Genomic DNA, 22763 nt, shown 5'->3' on the forward strand with positions numbered 1-22763 from the left:
AAAACCATAGATGTCAGCCTTCACATTGGCTAAATCCTCAGATCAGGGCACATGATGTATCTGTCAATCTGTTTTATCAATGCTGATAGGAAATCAGTCAACACAAGACTGAACTTAGGTTGGGACATACTGCCAGATATGGCCACTGTAAATTGAAAGGACTCTGTGGCCAAGAAGTGGAATACTGACATGAGTTGAACAATGTGTGGCATATAGGTTGGATTACTGTTTGCAGGCATCAGATCTGGCTCCAACTGACGGCATAAATTCACTATTGTTTGCCTATTCAGATGGTACAGTTTTATGATGTGGCGTTCCTCCATGATTTGAAGGTCTGGCATGGACGCTACACTGGAGGCTGTTGCCTCCTCCCTCTCCCAGAGTACCTATGTGTAAAAATATGATTTGGAGCACTAGTCACCGTGTCCACACCAACATATATGATGTAGACCAAGAAAGTCATGTGACAAAGCATTTCTGACTCGAAATACATTGCACCCATTACACATCACAGCAGTCAACTGTACAGAGCACAAATGTGACCCCCAATGGTTGGCAATATGTGCATCCACAACATAGATTTAGGCAACACCCAACTATTTGATCCTCAATTGCCCCTCAAATTTTAACAGTCTGTTCCTACCACCAGAAATACCATCAGTGGCAGTGGACAGTGCAGCGCCATCATATGCCATCTGTGACCAGCAACACACAACACTGGTGATTGTGCAGTACCACCTACACAACAAGACTGCTTTAGTATGTTTGTGATGACCCAACACATATATTGGTATTTTGATGCATTTAACAGGAACCAATACTGTATTCCTACCCACCAAAATGATGGATGGCTGACCTACTTCACAGGACATTAGGAACTACTTGCGGCCCCCTCCGGAAGTCATCCATGCGGTGGGTAGTTCCAACAGCGGCAGACACAGCCATAGCCTAACATTGTTGCTTCTTGCAGTCACGGGCTAATGGCTGTGCCTGTCAGCCGTGACGACCGTGTATGTGGCGTACATGTATGCCGCATTTTGCAAAATCAGTCATTTGACTCATGACACTGCTGCCATCAACACCTATACTACTTCAGCTGCTGTGTGCTGCCCCTGGGAGCAATCATGCAACAGACCGCAGGTGAAAGGGCCCCTGTCTTCTCTCCAGAGGAGTTGGAGAAGTTTGTGGACTAGGTCCTTCCCCTGTATAGTCAGCTCTGTGGCTCACCAGAGAAGAAGGTAAGAACCTCATAGGCACACTTGACTCTGTTCAACACCATCATTTCCCTCCTCACTGTGTGCTAGTTAGACGTCTTGTGTGCCTGTTGTTGTAGTTTGTTTGGCATAAATGGGATGCACATGTTGCAGGTATTGGAGAAAAGTACTATGGCCCTCATTCTGACCCTGGCGGTCAAAGACCGCCAGGGTGGAGGACCGCGGGAGCACCGCCGACAGGCCGGCGGTGCTCCAATGGGGATTCCGACCGCGTCGGTAAAGCCGCGGTCGGACCGGCACCACTGGCACGCTCCCGCCAGTGTACCGCCGCCCCATTGAATCCTCCACGGCGGCGCAGCTTGCTGCACCGCCGCGGGGATTCCGACCCCCCCTACCGCCATCCAGATCCCGGCGGTCCGACCGCCGGGATCCGGATGGCGGTAGGGGGGGTCGCGGGGCCCCTGGGGGCCCCTGCAGTGCCCATGCCACTGGCATGGGCATTGCAGGGGCCCCCGTAAGAGGGCCCCTACATGTATTTCACTGTCTGCTGCGCAGACAGTGAAATACGCGACGGGTGCAACTGCACCCGTCGCACAGCTTCCACTCCGCCGGCTCGATTCCGAGCCGGCTTCATCGTGGAAGCCTCTTTCCCGCTGGGCTGGCGGGCGGTCTGAAGGCGACCGCCCGCCAGCCCAGCGGGAAAGTCAGAATTACCGCCGCGGTCTTTCGACCGCGGAACGGTAACCTGACGGCGGGACTTTGGCGGGCGGCCTCCGCCGCCCGCCAAGGTCAGAATGAGGGCCTATATGTATTCCTCATTCACATTGTGTTGAGTGATGTATTTTGATGCCTAGATCCTCCTTGTGTTGCATTCATATATCTGAGCAAGGAGACTTTACATCCATACAGTGACATGCCATTGGATATGATGGTTGTAAATGTCAAACAACATGTATGTGCACGACAGCATGAGCTGTGTATGTATCTTGTTTCAGTCATTTGAGGATGTTGTAAGCAATAAGTATTGAGCCACAGATCGTTCAACTAACATCTGACCTTGGCATACTGTTGCATGAGAGGCATATCATGACTCACTGTGCCCTTAAGGGTGCCACATAAGCCACATTGATGATGGCCACATGATGTACTGTCATGCATGGAAGTGATGGAAATGTGAGTGTCATGTAGGTTCTGTATGCTCACCCTGCAGAGACGAGGGTCTGTCAAATGTATCTCCCAGTATGGGACCTTGTCCAGGCTGGGGTACAGTTACTGTGGCTACGCAAAAGTGGCACTGTGCCCACTCCCTGTTGACCTGCAGATCCTGGCATGTGACCAAATTGACTCTAGTGGCTAGACTTGGCATGAATGCTTTAGTCCATTGATTAGATTAGGAATGGGTACTGACGTAATTCCCTGAACTAGTACATATGTACATTTTGCATCATTTTCAATGTGTGTCATTGACTTATGACAGGCACTTTACTCCCTCAGTTCTGTTGTCACTGTTACATTAGTTATATTTGTCCAGCATAGGCGTATTGCACAAATGACAAACCCACAGTGCATATAGTTTGCAGGTTCCAGGGAGGCCATAACATGTGACTCAGCAGCTTGGTTACATGTCAAAAATTAGACCAAACATACCTATGTATGTTGGATGCTATCTCTGTACGTTTACCACATATTGGGTCAAAAGTGTGTTCTGTGGTACAAGTACATACCACACAAACCCACCCTCAAGTAGCATTAGTCTAAATTTGGGTAGGTCACATGTCCACACATGCACAGGGAAGAGACCTTCTGTGCCCACCATGACAGCCCTTTCATTGTCACTCAAATCTTAAGGTGAAGTCTGTACTATGGTAGTTGCCTGTAGGGACTGTATGCACTGACAGTGTTGCAGAGTGTAAATGTGTCTGTCCACTCAGGCTCATTGAGTTTGCCCTTCAGAAGGCCACAATGGTGTGTTGTGTGTCATTGTGGCTTACATCACAGTACATATTGTTTGAGCCTGGGCTATCTGATGTGAGTAGGCTTGCAAAGCCAGTGTAGGCAATGAGCAGCGTAGTTGGTTAGTCTGCAGATGAATCCAAAAGTGTGTAGTCATGTCCCCATATTCAATAGTATGTGGGCTTTACACTTGTGGTGTGTTGACAAGTTAAAAGATTCATGCTTGGTGTTTTCGACATGTGTGTGACACAACCATTTGGGCAAAAACTTGTGCTTGTAACCTTTTTGATTTTTTTCTTGCATCCATACAGGTCAACGCCCATTGGACGAATGGGATTCGGAGAGCCATTGCCCGAAAGGTGTAGAACCTGGGGGTCCATAGCTGGCAGAGCGCCCACTGTCAGAAGAGGTGGGGGGACCTGGGACGCTGGGCCCAGAAAATCTCTGAGGTCCAGCCAGGGCTGTTCTTTCAATGTGGCCAAGGCACACATTGAAGCCTGACCACCTTAAAGGCCCACATTCTGGCCGTGCCTACCCTTGAGCTTGGTGGGCATTTGAGGGAGCACAGCAGTTACAAGACGGTCAGTCCAGGGCATAGTACTGCCTGTAGCATTGATAATTTGATGTGTTAGGTTCTGCTATCCCCACTGAAGATTGGGGGTGGGCCAAGTTTGACAAACACGATGAGTAACTGTTTGTGTAGGTATGGCAGTTGGTGAATGCTGATTTGCCTTGCCTATTAGGCCATGACCTAGGACACAACAGAGTACAGTACACAAACAATATACTCTCCAGGGCCAACACATGGCTGACTACAATAAGCAGTCAGGTTATGTTGTTTGTTGTTGTGGGTGTAATTTGTACACAACAGTCCACATGTCTTCAGTGTATCATCCCAAACAACATAAAATAATATATCACTGTCCTCAGTCATGTCTCTGCTGAAGTGAGTATATTGGCATCTGTCCCCTACAGGCCACTTGTCTTCAGTGTGTCACGAGTGCTGGTGTCTCACTACTGTCTGTCATGTGAAGGTGGGCATCATACATGTAGAAGGGCATACATTGGTCTTTGGGTGCATCACAGAGCAATACTGTCCCTTGGTAAGTGGTGAATGTCCATTACCATGAATTTTATGACATCACTGTTGCCGTCATTCCTTGCGTCTACATGGTAGCATGTGTTCCTTTAATTTTTACCAAATAATGTTCACTGCTGTTTCATGCATAGTCTACCTGTCTTCATGGGATGATGTCTGACTTCCCTCACATATGTGTGCATGCCAACATGTGTTTGGATTGGGACATATGTGATGGGGCTACAGTTCATGTGGTGACACAGACAGGAGTGTGTCACCATTGATTGGTGGCTCACACATCCCCTCATCCATCACTGAATGTCATGTGTCAGGTACAACTGCAATAGCAATAAAGGACATGACAGATCGGACTACAGTTTTTACACACAATGTGCATTTTGATGGCATTCATGTAGAATCATGTGGCACAGTGTTTTGCACATGTGAAATTGATATGGTTGTTAGCTAAGAGTTGACATGCATCACAGATTGACTTGCAGTTCTGTGGGAATCATATTTGGTTGTGTACAACCATTCATCCAAAGGAATCTGTGTTTACATGACAAAAAGAGAAAGTGACATTGCTTCCTATTGGCCACCATTCTAAGTGCCCTATACAAGCATGTGAGAACCCCTGGGCTTCTGCAACATTCAAAGGACTATTAGCTTGTACTGATGCAATCAGAGTATGGTATTGTTAGGAGTACCAATCAAGAGTGGTGTTATCCCTGGGGCTAGCTGAATCATTGTGATGTGGATTTTGTAGACATTTCTTCCTGACGTTTTGCCCAAATTGTCTCCAGTGTTTATTTCATGCAGGATGTGTTATTAGAGCTACATTAGTATAACCTCCATGAGTCCCTTTAGACAATGTACACATAGTGAAGTGACCATTGTTGATTTGTTTCCAGTGTGACATGGTTGTTTCTATGTCAGCTTCTTCAGGCTACTGTACGTCTGTCAGCAACATGGCTGGAATTTTTTGGGCCATCATTTCTTAATGATGTGGCATTAGGTATATGAAGATTAGATGGATGCCTGACCTTGTGTGTGGTTTGTGTAAATGATCTTGGCATTGCCCTACTATTGTATGACAACAGTTAACTGAGGGATGCTACGTGAGGCAAACCATTGAAGGTGATGAGGTATCCTACTTGTTCAATGGGTAGTGTGACTACACAACTTCACCCATGCAGTTGGAGTAGTCTTTTATTTTGAATTTCCTGGGGGCAACTTCTGACAGTGCATGTAGCATGCATGCATATTTTGTGGCAAATGTTTGAGCCACTTTGCTGTAGCTTGGGGCTGTTTGTTGTGGCTTGTACTGTATATCATGGCAATGTTTGCTAACCACAGCTGTTATTCATGTGTGATCAGTAACATGTAGTGACCCTATTTGCTTTGTGATTTCAGCAGCATCCCAGGTAAGCAGAGGAGACAGAACAGAACCAAGGGGGGAAGCAGCTGGCCATGGTACCTCCAGTCATGAGACAACTGACATGGAGGGACCCAGCAGCCAGGACGGTGAGTGGAGTGCCACGGAGGACACAGGGTCAACCTCATCATCATCTGATTCTTCCTCCAGTGGCCACTCCCTAGCGGTGGCATACCCTTCAGCCACCTCCAGGTCCAACTCCAGCCTCCCTGTTGCTCTCCACCTACTTGGCCATACCTGCTCACCCAAAAGGGTAGGCGTCTCCTTCGACCCAGGCACTTCACCCAGGCACACGTTACTCCTGCTGCCCTGGGTGAGGAGGCTATTGACCTACTGAGGAGAATCTCTGTGGGTCAGACTGCCATTCTGAATGCCACCCAGGTACAGGGCTTCCAGATCCAGCAGATAGTTACATACCTGGAAGGCATTCATAGTGCAGTGCCTGGCCTACAGAGATTTTTTTTAGGCTCAACACCCACAGGCAAGACAACTCCCTTAACCTCCCAAACCCCAATACCTTCAGGAGACCCTTCCTGTTTTCCAAAGGAAAGTTTCCTTTTTGACCCTGCCCTTTCCCCTGTGACCTCCACGCTCCACCCAAACCTAGGAGGACCCCACCCACATCGCAGCCCATCCTTTCCCCTGCAAGTCCTCCCCTGTCACACCTGCCCCTCACAATCTCAGATACCCCTCCCATCCTAAAGAAGAAGCCCACCCATCCTAAGGAGAAACCTACTCTTCCTGGAGGTTATCTGGCAGTGATCAGAGTCAAGCTGGAGCACAGTACTGTTCATAGACAAACATTTGGACTTGCCAATGGCCTTTGATATTCTTTATTTCCATTCAATAAACCCAAGTTGGTGTTTTTGGGTACACATTTGTCCTGCCACAACATTTCTACCTTTTTGTTGTTCCTGAGTAATTTTTGTTGTATATCAACAGTTGTGTGTGTTTCACCCTGATTGATGATCCATTTGCTGTGGCTGGCAAGATCTTATTTTGTGGGCAGTGCTGGTGTTACCCCTGACAAGGGTAGATGTTCACTGTATGGATATGTGGGTGGTAATCCATTTGGGAAATCATTGCATTGTGTTTTGTTTGATATGATAAGTATTTTATCTTGGATGGCCAATGTCAGCATGTATTATGTTGGCATTTCTCCCCTTGATGCAGATTGGACCTTTGTCTCATGTGTGCAAGCTAGACTTTTGTTTTTCCACACATGGAGGGTGTTAAATTGTGCCACCTTCCTTTACATTTGACTGACCATGTGTCCATTTTGATGTGTGTCCATTCCAGTTACTTCATCTAAATGTGTAACCCAGGCTGTTGCTATTGTATTTGCTTTCTTTACTTACACTTGCACATTATGCAGATTGTCATGTCACTTGGCTCTAGTATTGGTTGTCCCTGAGATATGTGAAGGGACAGATCCTGTGCAAATCATATTTTAGGGCCATTTGCAAAGTGAAATATGTCCCAGGGAAGCATCCTTCCTGGAGTGCATATGATGCTCCCATCCCTATCGTGCAGGTATTGTTTACATTGTGAGCTTTGGATATTTTTCTCACAAAATATTGTGCATCCCATTGACCTTCCAATGTGATGCAATGTGGGTAATATGTGTGGGTCCATCACAGGGATGTTTTTATGGAAGGTGTGTTTGGGTGAAATGACACACCCATACATATGTGTCTTCAATATCACGACAATCTATGACATGTGAGGAATGTGAGGGAGTCAGTTTGATTATGTGTGATGTTGATGTGGTGCTGGTGTTATTTCAATGTCCCAGAAACTGGGATGAGCAGCCATGTGTGTTTATGTGGAGTGTGGTGGTGCAGTGTGAGTGACCTGCCCAAAGGGAGCTCATGTGGGCCATTCCTCATTATCAATTCTGACCTGGGACACTTAAGTGTACTTGGTCCACGTAGCGCAGCCCAAATACCAGGTTAATGGTGGCCTGACAATCTGTTGTGGAGTTTCTGAACACAGGTAGGTGTATGATCTTGCCTTCGGTTGCATCCACGACTGCATGTATTTTGGCCTTCATCTATGCAGCAACAAGGTGTGTACAACCAGCTCCATGGCAGTAAAAGGACATGTGACGCTGCCTACAGGTGAGTTCTTGGCTTTTATGCCTCAATTTCTACCAGCTGGGATGTGGTGGTTGGATCGCCCCGGTCACGTTGGGGGAAGTCAACATCATAATGTGTCCAGCAGAAACACTGGCTCCAACAGCCGCATTGGCCTATCTCACCACTGCTGTGGTCTACGCTGCCTGCGGGTGCAGGCTGGACCACGACAGTCTTTAATCTATGGAACCGCATGCATCGTAATACTGTGGTCCCACCGCCAACACGATGGCAGTTCGACTCCTGCTGCTGCCATGGCGGTCCACGGACCGCCAATCTCACAATCTGGCCCTATATCTAACTAAATACACTCTTGGGTATTGTTTACACTATGGGGGTGATTACAACTTTGGCGGTCCATCCCACCAACGGGCTGGCAGAGCAGACCGCTGTATTATGAGTTTGGCGGTCAAGCAAACAGAAGACTGCCAGTGGTCGGCCGCCAATGCCAGGCAGCACAGACTGCCGTGGGTTTCTGGAAGCACAAACAGGCCAGCGGAGACCATGTTTCCTCCGGACCTATAAGAGGTTGCACATTAACAATGTGACCGTGGCGGTTCAACCATCATGTATCAGGAGGTGTAAACAGACAGTATAAAGGGAGACACTCACCTGCAGACAGCCATACACATTCGGGGCCACCATTGAGCCATTCCTAAACATCATGCCACTGCTCCTGCTTGCCAAAAGACAACAAACTCAACGCCAACGTGGACAACAGCAACTGTAAGTACACACCCCTACCTGTATTATTGATATTACAACAAAACTTGTACTGCAAGCAAATACATCATGGGGGGACCCCACGGGCAGCAGCTACACCTAACATTCCATACACACACACACACGCACACACACATACTGCAACATGGACACCCACACATTAACATCACCCACACTTTAACCAGCACACACACACTGCATGGTAATACTACACATGTACATACGGCTACACAGCACAGGGACACAGAAGACCACACAACATTCACACACACAGCAACAACACAACTACTGCACATAAGCAAATACATTCCACACACTCACATCCAACACTGGCTAGGGACTGGTCACATACACATCCATGTGCCATGGCACAGACTCAACACCACCATCAAACAATCCTGCAATTGACAATACATCACACACACACATAGCACAATGTAAGCACAATGCCATGCACAATACACACAGGGACAAATAGACAAAAGACACAAAGCGCACCACAACAACAATACCTGCACAGCTGGGATGGGAGCATCAAGACCATACATGGAAGGAGGCTGCACTGGGACACATATCACGTTGAACAGGGCCACAAACAACACGCACACAGGAAATGGCCCCAATTGGGTCTCAGGGACAAGCAATATAAATACCAATTGTCATGCATAGTCACACAATGGGGAAGGGCAAGTCAACAAAGCACACACAACTCACACCCCATGAGATATACCCCACACCAACAAGCTGTGAGAGACACACATATAAACGGACAAATGCACACTCAAATGCAAAGCAAACTAGCACAGCTCAACACACTCCATGTCTGCACTAACAAAACTCAAGAACACACACCAGACAAAAGCCATATCAGGGGACTAATCCTACACCATAGATGCCCACATCACACAACACAAAAAGACACACATACCACAAAAACACAACACAATGCCATGACACCATCATTTAATCTACATACAAATGCACATCACACAACACACACCCTTCCCTTAGGGGACAACAGCACTGCACACAAGCTCACATACTGCAAAAGCACCACATGGAGCAGCAAGAAGCCCAAACACACACAACTACAGGCACAATACCAATGTCACTCAGGAACAACAGAAAGCCGGGGAAGGAAATGTAGCACCCAACAAACCAACAACTGGTTGGCTTTATTATAACTAAAGTCCAAGGTCATAGGCCAGTCCAACATTTTTGGGCCAAAAGCCACAGTGTGGGGCCTCTACTTAACTCCCGACTGTCATGTAACCTCCACAGGTAGGGGCACCAAGGGGGCAGGCAGGCACCTCAGGGATGATCTGGAGTGAGTGGGGGAGGGGGAGGTTTGGGGTTGGGGGCTTGGGGTTTGGGCTTGGAGGGGGGAGCCTTCTTGGGAGGGGTGGGCTTTTTCTCAGTGGGGGGAGGGACATGGGTATTTGCAGGGGAGCAGGAGGGCATGGACGGCCTTCGAGGTGGAAGGGGATGGCCTTTGGGAGGGAAACGGTCCTTTTGGTGGTGGTGTTAGGAGGAACAGGGATAAGGTCAAGGCCAAAAAGGAAAACCTTTTAGACACACGGGGACGGGAATAAAAAGTGGGTTGGGATTTGGAGGTTGCATGAATGGTTGTCTGACATGTAGGTATGTATGTTTTGGGTCGGTGTTTCTGGGAGATATGCTTGTGTGTGGTGGGTGTCTGTTGGGTGGGTGTGTGAGGGCATTTATGTGTTTTGGGCTGGGGGCAGTGCAGGGGATGCCGTGGTGGATGTGTGGGTGTCTGTTGGGGTGATGACTGCAGGTATGGTGGATGTGCTGCATGTACGTGTGTCTGTGGTTGTGGAGTCTGTGGGTGTGGTGACTGGGGTGGACGTCTAAGGGTATGCTGGGGTGGTGTCTATGGGTAGGATGGGTGACTTGCTGTATCAGTGACTGTTGATGTGGTGTCTTTAGGTATGCCAAATGTTGTGTGTAATGCTGGGAGTTGTGAGGGGTGTCAGAGCAAGTCGTGACTGTTGCTGTGTATGCTAGTGGATGTTGTTTGTGTTGGTGCAAGTATGTCTTGTTATGCTTTTGTTTATGTGCGCTACCTTTGTCTGTTGTGGTGGATGCATGCGAGTCTGCGTGCTTTAGGTGGGTAGGGGAAGTGGGGAGTTAGACTGGGAGGAGGAAGGTGGAGGCAGGACAGAAGAAAAGGTGTGACTGGCTACCATCAGTGTGGGGTCCAGAGCCTGGAAAGATCTCTGTAGGCCAGCCATTGCACTGTGAATGCCCTCCAGGAATGGATTGCTCTGCTGGGCCAGGCTTGCCAGTCTCTGGATGGCATTCACAATCGCAGACTGACCCACGGAGATCGACATTATGAGGTCAATAGTGTCCTCACTGAATGCAGCTGGGGTAACAGGGACTGTGGCAGAGGTGCCTGTGACAAAGAAGATGCCCACCCTCTTGGGTGAGCGGGCACAGCCAAATGGGTGGGGAGCAACAGGGAGGGCAGTGATAGAATGGGGGTTGGCAGACAAAGATGGTACTTGGGGGTCCCAGATGGGTCCGCCACCACTAGGGAGTGGCCACTGGAGTGGGAATCTGAGAATGTACATGCAGATCCGATTTACCCAGTGCCATTCCCTTCACACTCTCGGCCACTGGGTCCCTCGGTGTCAGTGGTGTCTTGACCCAAGGTCCTGTGGCCAGATGCTACCCCACTTGGCTCTGCTCTGTCTCTTTCACCTGCTGGTGCTGATGCTGCCAAAAGAAAGTGAAGTAGGGTAATAACATGGACATGAAAAAACTTCAATCACAAATATGAGAGACAAAAAAAACATCATGTCAAGTGACCCCCACATGAAGTGCCAGCAAAGTGGCACCGTCATGTGCCAATACAAAACCATGCATGCCATCAGGAATTACAAAGGTAACACATGAGCAAATCTTGGTCTCAGACAACTACAATAGCGTGGATGAAGTCTAGCTACCACACTAACCATACCACAACTAGGTGACCACTCCACCCCAAACCTGTGCCACACATAGCAAGTGGGTCCCATTGTAAGGTATTCTACCAATTACACAGACACAAGCTTTTGCACACATCTAACTTGCACTGATGTAATGTATCAACAATAACAGATGATGCAGTCAACACTGGAACAAACATGCCACACCTGGATTAGGTGACATGGAAACATCCTGGTCACTATGGACACATCCCAACAGTGTACATTTCTACAAGTGACACCTGCCCAAAACGAGTGAAGGGGGTAGTAGCAAGGTCCCTCAGATGCGCCCCACATATGGTGTGCAAGGAACAACAATGTCTCACACTCATTTACATGTTTACTTCTGAGTGTGTTTGTAGTAGACAACTGTACAATGCAGGCCGGAGGGACACAGAACCTTGCAGTAACTAACAGGAGGACACCAATTTGTTTTACAATGAAAAGTAACGTCACTACTCACATCTCAGATATGGTAAGTGTGGCATCTGTCTGTGGATGAATCCCTGACCCCAAACACATGTGATGCAAACATCACTGCAAGTCAATTCATGATGCATCCCAACAGTCATGACACAGTTCCCAATCAACACACAGGTGTTGTGCACCTGCAACCAAAATTCCACAAAAGGGTACAAATGATCATTAAGTGGTCCACACCCCAGGCCCCACCTGTCATGTCTATTATAGCTACTGTGGCTACACAGGACTAATGACATACTGTGAGTCATGAATGTATCTGTCTGACAACATATGATGGTGACACAGTCCTGTATGGGGCATTACAATAAATGGACAACCACTGCAGATGTACCATAATGTCAATAGGGCCCAATGGACATATATGTGAGAGATTCCAGACATTATCCTATCTGCATGGCTAGCACATGGCTACATCTAATGCATAGATATGTATGCACAAGGAATCTCGGCTACTCTGATGACACATCACCCATGACCCATGACAATGCACGTTCCCCACTTATCAAGGAAAAGTAGTTTGCTAAAGCTGCCAAGATTTTGCCATGTAAGTCATGTCACATGTATAATGGACACCCATGTGTCACAGATTGCAATGAGGCACCAGCACCCGACATACAATGGAGGAAACTTGGCCATTGGTTGTAGATATAAACCTACACATATCCCCAGACGCATGGCAGAGGACAGTGAACCACATCCTACCTACCTTTGCACTGTGACATTTGAGAGGAGTGATCTGTTGGTGGAAACTAACACCCACCAGAGTAGGTAAAGCAGAATATTTGTACACTAAACACAGTCATATGTGTTCCCTGCTCTGCAATTGGACTGATGGTTCCCCACAGTTTAGTCCTAGGCCCCAGCTCCAAAAGGATGAGCACACCAGTTGGAAACACATGTCCTGTCTACACCAATTTGATCCCAGATGATCTGTGACACATGACACCTTCCACATTGTCAGGGTGAGCAGTTTTTCCCTCACTAAATCATCTGGCAAAGGGTCAATCATGAATTTGCCTTGTCCCCACCGCCTTGTGGCTGCTGTGCTGCCCACAAATGCCCATCCAAGGTTGGGTAGGTCACCACCAAAATGAGGGCCATTAGGAGGGGGTCATAGTCCAACGGGCACACCGTCCTCTTTGGGATGACAGTCCCAGTTGGACCTCTGTGATCTTCCAGGCCCAACGTCTCAGGTCCTCCCACCTGTTCTGACAGTGGGGGCTCCATGTGCAGTTGATCCCGAGGATCTGCACCTCCTTGGCGATGACTCTCCAAATTCCCTTCTTCTGAAGGGCGTTGACCTGCATGGATGCAAATGACAAGACAGCATATTATATCCACAAGTCCAATACAAAATGTCTGAGTCACATACATGTCAGTGAACCAAGCCAATAACATCCTGTCTTGACCATCCTGTCTACCTGTGGCACATAACAATGATTGGACACAGGGACATGACTACAAACACTCCCCAATAGGGTGCCCAACACATCACATAGGCCCTCATTACAACCCTGGTCGTCGGTGATACAGTGGCGGTAAACCCCCCAACAGGCCAGCTGTAATTACCGCCACATTATGACCATGGCGGTGTGAACTCGCATAGACAGCCACTTCTACCACACCGACCGCTAGGGCGGAAACAACAGCCACCACAGCAGTAGCTGCCTACAGCCAGGCGGAAGTCATTGTTCTGCCCACCGTATTATGAAAATCCAATCCGCCACCTTTTCCGGGGCAGTACCAATGACATCAAAAGCTTGGACCTCAGAGGGGAAAGGACTCACCTTTGGAGGCTCAGGGAAGAACCACGCCGCAATGGAGCCCGAGCAGCAGATTTTTCTGGTGATCTTCTACATCCTGCTCCACCACGAACACCAGCTACGGCAAAGACGTCCACGGTGAGTACAGCCACCTAGCACACAAGGGAGGGGGGAAGGAAAAGGAGAGTGACACACACACACAACACAAACACCCTCCCACCCCCAGCACCATACACACAAGCAGATGTAGTAAGAAAACATATTGACGCCGTACCCCTCAGTAATAATGCAAGGACTATAGGAATAGATGAAAGTGAGTGCAACATCAATGCAGTAAAAAATACGTACATTCAATCTAAAACCTATATACATATGTACAATTCAAGGGACACTGACCAGTCCTCAATGTGCGTGGGCCACAGGGCCACTTTACAAAGTTCAAGGACCCACTTGTCTCCTGCAACAACACAGAGAGAACACTGCAGGGGCATCAGTTCGAAAATAGGCAGGCACCTCAGGGGGACAGGGAACAGAGGGGCATCTCGGCCAGCAGATGGAACAACACCACTGGTCCTGGAGGGGGCAACATGCCCTGTGCTTGGTCCTGGGGAGTGCAAGGCCAAAGTCTATCAAGTGGGTGACTTGCCCACTGGTCCTGGAGAGAGCAACATGCCCTGTGCTTGGTCCTGGGGAGTGCAAGGCCACAGTCTCTCAAGTGGGTGACTTGCCCACTGGTTCTGGAGGGAGCATCATGCCCTATGATCTTCATCCTGAGGAGGATGGGGTGAGTGGGTGTCTTCCCCACTGGTTCTGGAGGGGGCATCATGCCCTGTGATGCAGATCTTGGGGAGTGCAAGGTCACAGTCTCTTAGATAGGTGTCATAGCCACAGGATTTGCAGGGGGCAGGCTGCACAACAGCCTATGGACGCAGGACTACAGACTGTCCACCGGCTGTAACGGCTGCTCAGTGGTGGTGCTGCTGCTGGTGGTGGTGGTAGGTGTAGGCTCCAGCCCATCCCCTGCAGCCTCGGACGGATGCCCACTGGTGCTGCTGCTGGTGGTGGGGGGAGGCTCCAGGCCATCCCCTGCAACCTCGGATGGCTGCCCACTGGTGCTGCTGCTGGTGGTGAGGGGAAGCTCCAGCCCATCCCCTGCAGCCTCGGACGGCTGCCCACTGGAGGTGGTGGTGGTGGTGCTGCTGCTGCTGATGGTGGTGGTGGGGGGAGGCTCCAGCCCACCCCCTGCAGTCTTGGACGGCTGCCCACTGGAGGTGGTGGTGGTGCTGCTGCTGCTGGTGGTGGTGGTGGGGGGAGGCTCCAGCCTGTCCCCTGCAGCCTCAGGTAGCTGCCCACTGGAGGTGGTGGTGGTGGTGGCGGGGAGAAGCTCCTGCCCATCCCCTGCAGCCTCAGATGGCTGCACCACCATGGTTGGTGGTGGGGGCTCCGACTGAGTCCCAGCACCAGACCACTTGTCCTTCCTGCCTGCTGGTGCAGGCCCCTTGCCCTTCCTGGCAGCAGCTGGGGATGGCTCCTTGCTCTTCAGGGCATCAGCTGGTGCAGGCCCCTTGCCCTTCCTGGCAGCAGCCGGGGATGGCTCCTTGCTCTTCAGGGCAGCAGCTGGTGCAGGCCTCTTGTCCTTCCTGGCAGAAGCTTTCAGTGAGGTTGCCTTGTGCCCTGGATCCTTTACCACCACAAGTTGCTGTGGACACTACTCGGCCTGTGGACTGGGTGGCTGAGGTACTTGCCTGGGTTTTAGCCACCCTGGCCAGACGTGAAGAAAGGGGGGGGTAGGGAAGATGTCAATGGATGAGAGGAAAATCTTCTTCGGGACATTGGGGCGGGAAGAGGGAGAAAGTGTGGGAGTTGAGGAAGAGGGAGTGATTGTAGGAGGTGTCTGTCTGTTGTGTTTGGGTGCAGGTGCATGGGCTGGATGCTGTTGTGAGGTGGATGGATGTTGGGTGTCTGAGTGCTTGCATTTGTGTACCTTGCGAGGGGATCCACAGGGGATATGTGCATGGCTGTTGGGGTGGTGTCTGCCAGTGAGGTGTGTGTTCTGATAGGTGAGGTGGTGATGGCGGTAGTGGATGAGATTATAGTGCATGCAGGTGTGGGTGTAGACGGAACTGGGAGGGAAGTGGAGGAGAAGGAGGGGGACACAGTGGAGGCAGTGGATGTTGGTATGTCTGCATCTGGATGGTGTTTGTGTGAGTGCCTGTGGGATGAAGTGTGGTGCTCATGTTTGCCTGTGCCACTCTTGTGTGTTGTCTTGTGTGCATGCTTGTCTGCCTGTGTGCTTGGGATAGGTTGGGGTTGAGGGGAATGGGATTGGGTAGAGGAAGTTGGAGGGGGGACAGTGGAAATAGGGACAATGGCTGCCATAAGAGAGGAGGCCAGAGCCTGGATTGATCTCTGTTGGGCCACCAAACTAGTGTGAATCCCCTCCAGGAATGCATTAGTGTGTGGCATTTGGGCTGCCAGCCCCTGGATGGCATTCAAAAATGGTTGACTGTCTAACAGAGATGATTTGCAGGAGGTCAATAGCCTCCTCACTCAGGGCGGCAGGGCTAACTGGGGCAGGGCCTGAGGTGCCTGGGGTGAAGGAAATACCCACCCTCCTGGGTGAGCGGGCACAGGCAACTCGCTTAGGGGCTGCTGGGAGGGCAGTCCTGGTACATGGTGGCGGCTGCACCTATAGCTGGTGTGGGCACAGAGATGTCCGCCACCACCATGGAGCTTCCATCAGAGAAGGTATCTGTGTCCGAACTGTCCCCTCCAGTCTCTGCCGTGGTGCTCCCCTCGCCCTCTGTCCCACTGGTGCCCTCACTGTGGTGGACTCTGCCTCCTGGGTCCTGTGGGATGCAGCTCCCTCTGTCGCCTGTGCCTCTGCTCCTCCGCCAGATGATGATAATGCACATAAGGAGAGGTTGACAAAACAAAAAGGGGTGGGGGAAAGACAAAGGATACACGTGGTCAATAGCTGCACCAACACCACCTTTGGCGTACAATGCACCCTCACACACAGGGAACAGGCCTATGCACTATGCAATGCACTATCAGTAACAATGCTAGTCACCAGGGCATTGGGAGGGACACATACCACCAACTGCAGCATACTTGGGACCCACACAGCCCTGCCCAGTAGTGGATACCTACAAGCTAGGTAGGAGGAATATCACATCAGAACCCTGCCCAACATGGGACCTACTCTGCAATGTCAGGCCTGGCCCAGGGGCACCCACATACACAATTCCCCCACCCAGATACCACCCCACTATGCATAAGTGGTAATGATGGCCCCCCCTTGTGGCTGCTGTGATGCCCTCAAGCGCCCATCCAGCTCCGGATAGGCCACCACCAGTATTAGGGTTCGACGGACACCGATACCTCGTTGGGAGGCCACCCCCAGCTGGGCCTCCGCTGTCTTCCATGCCCAGCATCTCAGGTCCTCGTACCATTTCCGACAGTGGGTGCTCCACCTACCGTAGACCCCCAGGGTTCGCACGTCCTTGGCGATGGCACGACATATACCCTTCTTTTGATGGACACTGACCTGCAGCGGCAATACACATAGGAAAATAGTGTTATTCAGAGTGTCCTGCCTGTTACACTCATGGCCCACCATACCCCTTCCCATCCCCATTTGTACAGACACGTCCCAGCACACAAGCTGCATGCCGCCCAGGGGACATCCACCAACCCCCCCAACACGAGGCCTTCACACACACCACTCCATGCATTCATGGCCCATGCATGGTGCTCAAAGTGTACTCACCTCTTGGTCTGGAGGCCCATACATCAGTCCGTATTGGGGTAGGACCCCATCCACTAGTCGTTCTAGCTCCACTGAGGTGAAGGCAGGGGCCCTTTCCCCAGTCACACAGGGCCATGGTAGGTTCCAGACACATGTCACAGCAGCACATGCAGTGTAGGTCCTCTCATGTTGAAGGTCAGGTGGCACAACATCAGCGGAATTACCTCACTTCCACCTGTCCCTCCACACAGGACAGGCGGACGCCATTTCAGGAGGGGGGAAGGCCCTGGATTATAACTGCATCACAATTCACAATTGGACATACAGGACAAATACCACCTATACATTTCATTTTAACATCATGCATTGCAATGATGTGGCTACAATGTACAGTCTATGACTGGTTCCTCAGTCTTTTGCCCCATAGATTGCAACCGCTGTGGGTGAATAGGAGATGGAGACATACCCCTGTGTACAGACCCCTGGTAGACTTGGCAACAATGGAGGACAGGCACGTTATCCTCACCTACAGACGTGACAGGGCCACAATCATGGAGCTGTGTGCCCAACCTGATATCTGCTATCCGTCACCCCACTGGCATTCCTCCTCTTGAGCAAGTCTTATCTGTGCTCCATTTCTTGGCAACTGGTTCTTTCCAAGTGACAGTGGTCTTGGAAGCAGGAATGTCACAGCCAATGTTCTCAATAGTGCTAACAAGAGTGTTGTCTGCCCTGATTAAACACATGTGCAGCTACATTGTTTTCCCTCCGGTGGAGGATTTGGCCACAGTGAAGGCTGACTTCTATGCAATGGGACATATCCCCAACATAATAGGGGTGATTGATGGAACACATATTGCATTTGTCCCCCTCAGGCAAAAGGAGCAGGTGTTCAGGAATCGAAAGAGTTTTCACTCAGTGAATGTCCAGATGGTGTGCCTGGTGGACCAGAACATCTCCAACGTCAATGCGAAGTATCCTGGGTCTGTGCATGATGCCTTTATCCAGAGGAATAGTAGCATGCCAAATGTGATGTTCCAACTACAGAGGCACCCGGTGTGGCTCATAGGTGAACCCTGGTTTGCACACAATGGATGTTGGTGTATGGTGTGGGCCATAAGGGATAGTGTGTGGCTAAATGTTGCCCCTCAATATTTGCAGGTGACTCTGGTTATCCCAACCTATCATGGCTACTGACCGCTGTGAGGAATCACAGGACAAGGGCAGAGGAACGTTACATTGAGGCACATGGGTGAGCAAGAAGGATCGTTGAACGTACCTTTGGCCTCCTGGAGGCCAGGTTTTGGTGCCTCCATCTAACAGGTGGATCCCTGTGCTACTCACCAAAGATGGTCTGCCAGAGAATAGTGGCATGCTGCATATTGCATAACCTTGCCTTGAGATGCAATGTGCCTTTTCTGCAGAAGGAGGAGGTTGGAGATGGCTGTGTGGCAGCAGTGGACCCTGTGGACAGTGAAGATGAGGAGGCAAAGTATGAGGATGAGGACAACAGAAGTGCAGTGATTAGTCAATACTTCCAATGACACACAGGTAAGACAGAGTAACTTCACATTTCATTGTAATTTCTTTCGTTTAACATTGTCATTGGCAGGGTGTGATTTCACACTTCTATGCCCACTACTGTACCCTTTGGCAACTCTTTTTGCAGATGTTGGTGCCCCACTATCGCTCCTGGTGTGTTCACTTAAGCCAACTACAGGTCTGTCCTATGTGCACATTACCGTACAGTTGATTTTCAATGTTTGAACCTTGTTAAACGAATACATACCTAAATAATTTCACATATCCATACTTGTATTTTTTCAATGTGTGTTTTTTACAGTGCTAAGAAGAAAAGGGGGAAGTGCAATGGGCTAGGGTGATGATGGAGGAAAGTCCAAGGGATAGTTCCAGTCTAATTGTAGCACAGGTGCCCTGGCTGCTCTAAACTGTGATAGTTGGTATGTGGTGGGCTAACTGATTCTCTCTAGTGTGCATGCTTTGGTTATAGATGTCCTTCCAGGTCTGTGAGTGGTGTCCATGTATTGGTGTTGCATGCAGGGCTGGGCATTGGGATGAGTGATTTGTGATGGTGGGGTGTGTGGGAAGTAGTGGAGTGAGGGTGAGGGTATGTGATGGCGTGCAGTCAGGGGGTTGATAGAGTTGACTTAACAGAGTCCAGTCCTCCGACTCAGGCCAGGCCCTCAGGAAGCATGATTGCCAAGACTTGCTCCTCCCATGTTCTTAGCTGTGGGGGAGGAGGTGAGGGTCCACCGCCACACCTCTGTACTGCGAGCTGGTGTCTTGCTGCAATGGAACGTACCTTTCCCCATAGGTCATTCTACCTCTTCCTGATGTTATCACTTGTACTGGGGGTGCTATCCCACGGCGTTGACCCTGTCCATGATCCTCCGCCATAGCTCCATCTTCTTAGCAATGGATATCTGCTGTACCTGTGCTCCATATAGCTGAGGCTCTACCCAGATGATTTCCTCCATCATGACTCTTAGCTCCTCCTCAGAGAATCTGGGGTGTTGTGGTGCCATGGGTGTTGTGTGATAGTGTGGGTGGGGGTGTGTAGGGTAATGTGTTGGGGTGTGTGTTGTAAGGTGCATGGGTGGTGTATAGGTGATGGTGGTGAGTGGCTCTGGTCTTGTGGTGTCTATTTCGTGGCAATTATTTGTAGTTGTAAAGGGTTGTGTGTAATGTGGGTGTGTGTTTTATAGTGGTGTAGATGTGTGGGTGTGGTGTGTGTATGGGTGTCAGGTGGGTGTAGTTTGAATTGTGCAATGTGGTGTCTTTTTTTGAGTGTGTGTATTTTAAGCACAGCGGTATGTACCGCCAATGGTTTACCGCCATTGAATGTCTGCCGTGGTGACTCATAGATCATAATGTGAAGGGAGTAGTTCTGTTGGCATAACGGTGTGGGTTTGCATGCCTCCAGTTTATCACTGACCTTTGGGGTGGAGGACTTGTGTCAGTGGCTGCATAGTGACGGATTGATGTGTGTGTGTGTTAATATGGTGTACGGATATCCACTGCTGAGGCGGTGTGTTGGCAGCAGTCAGCGTGGCGGTAAGTGGGATTTACCGCCATTGTGATAATGAGGGCCATAGTATTTGCTGATTTCCCTAATGTGACAGGTACACATATTGTCATTTGCAGTGAGCTGACATTGTAGCCACATACCAACGCCTGTTCAGTGACCTACCCTCAGAGTGTCTGGAATCCTTGCTGTTGAGTGATGGTAAAAGATTCATGTCTTGCCATCAGTGCAGGCAGAACAATGGCTGGGCAGGATGTTGTTTGAGTCATCGTGAAAGCTATTTGTAATGCAGGCTTTGTCATGACCTTGAATGATATGTGGTATTTGTCATCTTGTGGTCAGTGCATTGTGGATGTGAGTGCTGCAGATGCCATACAGCAGACACATTTTGGGGCCTTTGATCTGTGTAGGAAGTTCTTTCCAGAAACTTTGAGCTGTCCTTCCTGCCTACACTAATTACATCTTGGCATGTCAACTGTAGATGGATCTTGGCGTGTTGCCACATCGCCAGTTGTACCATGACCTGCATCCTTGTCCCTCCCAAGTGTATCACGTCCATTTTGGGTTCAGGGTCTATGGCACAATATCATATGAACAGTGGCCTTGTGTTTGGGGTTGCATGGCCTGGTCCACCTTGAATTTATTCAGACATTACTCCTATCACAACTCACAGTTTACCTTTTCTGTCCCTTGAGGTGAGTGGACTCTCATAACAAGTATACCAACAGGGATATTTGACCATATGCAGAGTGGACTGGGTAATTGGATTGGGTAGCCAGAGCCTCCGGGCCTTAGCAGTCATGTGACTCCCTGTACTATATTCAGTTTTTCAATTTGACTCTCCCAGGTGTGTACACATCATGAATCTGTTTCCAGGTAAAGGTATTTTGGCAGGTGTACATTGTAGTGTTGCTTGGAGTGTGAGTAAGGGATCCTCATATGAGTACTAACCATTTCACTCCCTGTATTCCACATACTGTAGAGTTGTCTTCCTGTCAGGAGAGTCCAAGTCAAAGGCTGAATAGAAAGAGAATGGTCATAGTAGCAGAAAACACAGTTGTGGTTGAGTGTATTGAGAGTCCCAGTGCCTCCTGGCTTTAGCATTTCTGTCATTGCCTGTTCTACCCACACACTATACAGTTGAGCTCTCCCCTCAGGTGAGTACAGTTGAATAGCTGATTAGAGGGAGAATGGTCATAGTAGCAGAGAACACAGCTGTGGCTGAGTGTAGTGAGAGTCCCAGTGCCTCCTGGCCTTATTATTCCTGTCATTGCATGTCCTACCCATACACTATAAAGATGAGAACCCCCCAGGTAGGGTACACTCCAAAGCGCAGTTGACAAACAAGGTAATTTTGATTATGCTACACTTTTCTGGTTTTAGTGATAGTGAACAGCGCCTGCTGGGAGATGTAGTACTGTTAAATCTTGTACTACACCCACTATACAAAGATGTTGTTCCCCCAGGTGAGTCTATTTGATATGTTGGAGACCAGACAGGGGTCTACAGACAGGTGGGCACTGGGTTGTTGAGTGGGGTGATATTGTAGGTGACAAGAGGTGATTAGTGAGCATGCATGCCAATCCATTTTGGTGCAATTTTTTTTGTTGTGACTTACCCGACTCGACTCCCCCAGGTGTTCCAATCAGGCTCTCAGGATGCAGGATGGCCAAGACCTTCTCCTCCCATGATGTTAGTTGCAGGGTAGGATGTGGGGGACCATCACCAGTCTTCAGGACCGTAAGCTTGTTTCTGGATGCCATGGAATGAACCTTCCCCCTGAGGTTGTTCTACCTTTTCCTGATGTCGTCACTTGTGTGCAGGTACCTGCCTACAGAATTCACTCGGGGTCAAATGTATCAAACTATTTTGCATTCGCCAATGGTGCAAATCGCAAAATTCCACCGTTTCTAAATGCAAAATAGCTTTTTAGGGTTTATGAAAGGCATTCACAGTTCAATTTAAGGAATCACTAAAATAGCGATTCCCTAAATAGGTAATCGTAAATAGGGAATACCTATTTGTGATTACCAATGCACATGTATCATGCATTTCCTAAATGCGAACTGGGCTTTCAGGAAATGCAATTACCACAAATTCAAATTTGGTGGTATCCATGTGCAATTTTTAAAAATGAATCAAAAATGCATTTTTAAAAGTGCCATGTAGCACTTTACGTGTGCACAATT

Source organism: Pleurodeles waltl, chromosome 7 (genome assembly GCF_031143425.1).
Source record: "Pleurodeles waltl isolate 20211129_DDA chromosome 7, aPleWal1.hap1.20221129, whole genome shotgun sequence".
Classification (NCBI taxonomy): domain Eukaryota; kingdom Metazoa; phylum Chordata; class Amphibia; order Caudata; family Salamandridae; genus Pleurodeles; species Pleurodeles waltl.